Genomic DNA, 5,079 nt, shown 5'->3' on the forward strand with positions numbered 1-5,079 from the left:
CAACTGAGGGACGAAAGGACAGAATTACAGAAAAGGAAAGAATGAGATCCTTCCTCTTCGACGCAGCGCAAGAACGTTTGGCTCAAATACGTGCGAATCGCGCAAAAGCAGAATCCCGCGAAAGGGAATCAAGAGAACGATCGGAAATGATTGATAACGTAATAAGAGAAGTCATCACTTCATGTACCATCGATCCGTTTCGGGAATTGGACAAGTTCGCAGCTTCTTTAAGGCGTGAAGTTGACAATACAAATGACTTTTTTCCAGTAGATTTTATGTAAGTGAAACGAATCGCAAGTAAATCTTTGTAGTATACGAAGAGGTTCTTTTCAAGTTTGAAGTTTATGGAAATAAGTGACAGCTTACAAACGGCCCAAATTATAACCAAACTCTTGCGAAAAAAAAAAAAAGCCTTAAACATTACAACTGACATTTAAAGTACTGTTCAAAAGACGGACAACAGGACTTAATCAAATTTCTCAAATTCGTATTTGATTCGATGTGGACTTTTAGATTCGATAAAAACCGCACTTGGAGTGGCTTGGCTTTCAAACTTTATTTCTTAAGTATTACTGATAGATGTATGTTTCTTTAACATTTAAGATTACAACAAGTCAATACAAAATTGGCAAAAAAATGAAAACAAAAAATAATGACAAACTAAAGATGAGTACTAGTTATTTGGGGTCTTGTGAGAGATGCTGGAAGTAGAAGAGGTCAAGCTTCCCTATAAATTGTAGTCCTAGAACTCTAAGACCCAGTTGTGCAACCAGCCAAAAAACGTTTTCATCATGGTTAAAATGCGTAGAAGGGGAAGAAAATATTCGAGGGAAATAGCCTAATGAATTAACGTTCGTCCTGGTTTAATACTCTGCACAATCTTTTTGAGTCAGTATCCAAGATTGTGTAGTCGGTGTCACATTTGAAGTCGTCAACGCTTTGGCTCTGGAAGAAAAGTATTGTACACACACAAAAAAATATATATATAAGGTAATTGAAGTCGTGTTTTCTTTTTTTTTTTGTTGTTGTCACAACAGGACAAGCTCTTATTATTATTATTATTATTATTATTATTATTATTATTATTATTATTATTATTATTTTCAAGCTGGTAATGACCATGAGAATGGTCTTCCAGCTCTTCTCTTGTTTTAAAGACGTTGCTCGATACATGTAGCCATCAAGTGACAAAATCATAGCTAAAATCAACAGAGTTTCTTTGAACTTTGGTGAAGCTTGGAGTTCGCCGTTTGGTTACAAAGGCAATACCTCTGGGACCTCTGAGGTTTTTCAGTTATGCGCTCTATCTTAATAAGTAGTTGAACCTGTCGTTGAACGTGTGTTCTTTTACAGGAACGTTAACTGCAAGAGATTCCCGTCCCTTGAACCAGAAATTACCACTTCGGACCGCCTTTCATCGATCAAATATAATTGCGGTTAAGTCTTTTGTACCGTTAGTACAAAATATCCCCAATGAAGTTCCTGGTAGTTCGGTTATCTTGCCTATTTGGAGCGACGCTGCAGTTGACAACGCCTCCTCAATTCTTATAGTACATTTACTCACCTGCCCCGCACTGAATTCACGATGTCATTTTCACACTTGCGCGCAGCAACATTTCTCCGCATCATTAGGAACATCACATTCTGCTCCGTTTCCACAAGGCGTCCTGTTACACACGTTTGGACCATCAACCGCAGGCCTCAGTCGATAAACGAAGTTTGTAAATGCTGCACCCACCTCTCCCACACACTTTTCTGCAGGTGCCTTTCCGTATTGGTCGTACCTTGTAGTGATATTTACATCCGTGAAACAATTACCAAAGTTTTGCACAGCAAAGTATTCGTAGTCCGTGTCACGTGCGAGATGTGCGCATTTTATGACCGCCGCATGTGGGTCTGACGAGTTGAATGAAGATCTGAAGCTTGCGAACTTATTCCTCAGCAGACGATTCCGCTTTTTGCAAAGCATCCAAGCGGAATGATTTTTGGAAGCAGTTCTACATGTAAAATGGAGAGAAACGATGATCAGAAGCTCAAAGTGCTACTTCGACCAAAAACGAATAGACTTTACCTCTACAATTTACTTACTTAGTTTTTTGCTAATGCAATAGAAACTGAAGTTAACAGGGGTACTATATTAGTTTACCCAGACAAGCCCCTTTCCTCTTTATGTAACTTTTAGTAATCTAATGAATTCCTGCAATGTTACACTGAAGCGGAAATTAGAGAAAGAAGACCATGAAAATAAGCCTGAAAGAGAACTTTAACTCCAACAAAAAAAGTTACTTTAGACTAGAGGAAAGAATGATTAATTAACTTCAAAATCTACTGAATCTTTTTTCCCCTAATCGTTTGTATCCAAAATAAGTTATTTTTGGAGTCACTAAATTTGGTTCTCAAATGTACAGGCGCCAATTAACAGTTTAAAGTGTTATGGTTGCCTTAGTAACGAAAGATAAAAGACACACACAAAAAACAAGTTCAGGGGCTTCAACGGACTTTTATTATACAAAAATTCTTTGTGTCAGAAATTTGTTCTCCTCTCGAGCCCGGTCTCTTTTGCTTGACCGCTTGTTTCCCAACTCGAGAAACGCGATGATTTCTTTCCCTGTCAATGCTTCATCGCTGATTAAAAAAAATAATAATAATAATAATAATTATGATTATGATTGATTATGATTGATTAATTATGATGGAAAATTAAATGGAGAACAGAAAGAGATGGAAAAAAAATAGATTTTTTTTCCTGTGAGCCATAGTAGGCATTGTTCAAGACGTGTATTTGCGATTTGAAGCAAAGTCGACTTGAGCCGCACTCAAGTGAGGGGTGGACATCAGGACAGTGGTTTCATAAATTATTCGTCAACATTACAAAGATAACATACCAAAGGTGTAGACAGCCATGTATTTGCTTTTTCCAATCCCATTTGGACAGCTTGTGTCCCCCGTTGAACCCTTGAGGTAGTATTCCTTCGTTGCGTTCGGCCCGGACCTGCATACTCCTTTATTTCCCAGAGCGAAAAACGTGTAGTTTTTGTCAAAAGCCAACTCTGCGCATTTACCAATTACACTTGCCATACTGTTTTGCTGCACTTCATCCTTAAACACGCCTAGGTAGTCTTTCAGAGCATCGTTTGAAGCAACAAAGCAGCCAATTTTTCTATATGATGGAACTTGCAATGGAAAAAAAATAAAAAAGACAAGAAGCAAAAAAAAAAAAATCGCTTAGTATTACTTCTTATAAATACACGAATAAAGGGAACATCGGTCCTTGATGGTAAAAACTTTCATCTCGTAAGCTATGATTAATTTGATTTAGATTCGTTTGAAAAGTTGGGTTGAGGAATCTACAGAAGTCTGTAGACACATGGCACCATTCAAGGTAACTATTACATTGGGTACTAAATTACTGAATCGGAATATCTCGAGAGCCGAAAAAGTAAATGAATCTAATCATCAGGTTGGTATTACGCGTGACCTCCTTTTTTCTCTTGCTAATTTTCAGCTATCCCAATGTAAAATAATTTTAAAAGCTGCTGTAGGTATTTTTAGCGTCCAGTCCCGCAAAGGAAGCTGTGAAAAGTATTCACGTAATTAATTCATCCCGCTTTGACACCGAGCTACCAAAATTTTTTTGCCGCGTTAACTTCAATAGAATTGATACAATTTAGGTCACGTAAGGGCACTGTAAAAGTCGCATTTAGAGCCCGAAATCATTTTTCCCACCTGGCGGTCATGCCGCGTACTGTCACGAGAGAATGAAAACCTTTCTTTTCCCGACTGAAATTCAAAAAGAAATGATTAACTGTTCTGAATATGTAACTTTTTTACCCGGCCAGCACCAACAAACTGATTTACATGTCATTAACTCTTTGTCAAAATGCATGCAAAGTAGATTGTGACGTCAAAACAGAAATAGACCCACTCCCCTTCTGATTCGGTCGTGAACAAACGATGCTTGGATCTTTGCAACTTTCGAAGCCTATAAAATGGCAGGATTTGTTAGAAAAAGGAAAAAAATGGCCGGCAATGCGTTTCGAACAGGTACAAAGATTTATTTTAGCGAAAAAAACATTTTGGGGTTATGGGCACTTTAAGGCTATTCAGCTGGTCTGCAGTGCGTGAAAAATATAGCGGACAACAGAACTTCAGAAGACGATCGGTAAACCGAAGAGGAGACCCTTGAAAAAGGCATAGCATAATGAACATGGTGCCAAAGTGATAAAGGTATGTTCTAAACATGCCCAAACATGCTCTCAGAAGAATCACAGAGCACACAGTTGAGGGGTTAAATTAATTGTTTTATTGAAGTTAAAAAGCTCAGGAGTCCGGCAGGAACATTGATAAAATGATTCTATTATGGCCTCTTTTTGCTGTCAATATATGGCAAATTTCGGAGCAATTTCCGAGAAACTTTCAGATTTTTTTAAGCAACTTGTGAGCAACTTTCTGGAATATTTCGAGCAACCTCTTTAGAAAAAAAATTGAAAAATAAAATTTTGGAGCATTGTTCAGCCTTAATGAAACTTGTCTGACTAGCTTTCGATGATCACATAGGGATAAAGTATGCCATAAACCACTTCAGCACAAGTTGCATTACGTAATGCTTGAAATATTCGTTGAAACGTTGCTTGAAGCGTTGCGGAAACTAGAAATAATTCTACTTTCCGAAACGGTTTCTGCAACCTTTCTCGTTACGTTCCTTGCTGTTGCAAGGTATGTTACATTCTCTTAACCAATAATCCCCTTGCTTTGGGGCGTTGTCCTTTCCGTAACCGTCATTGCTGCTTCGACTTCCTAATTCTTTCACCTCTCTAAACAAATTGCCTTCGCTGAGTGGAATAGACTGGTGCCTAGAGAACAACTTAACTCCTCACTCGGCAAAGTGCGAGGCAATGCTACTGATGAAAAAAAAAAAAAAAAACCTTTCATTGGGCCGCTAAATTTAATCGCTATTGCAGAGATGATCAGATCGAATAGGTCAACAAAACCTGTCTCTTGCGCGTCACTAGGGAACTTAAGCAACGACAACGGCCGATGGCAACAGGAATGTCAAAATTTTGCACATTTAGTTTTTCA

The sequence above is a fragment of the Montipora foliosa genome, chromosome 13 (assembly GCF_036669935.1).
Source record: "Montipora foliosa isolate CH-2021 chromosome 13, ASM3666993v2, whole genome shotgun sequence".
NCBI classification, from domain to species: Eukaryota; Metazoa; Cnidaria; class Anthozoa; order Scleractinia; family Acroporidae; genus Montipora; species Montipora foliosa.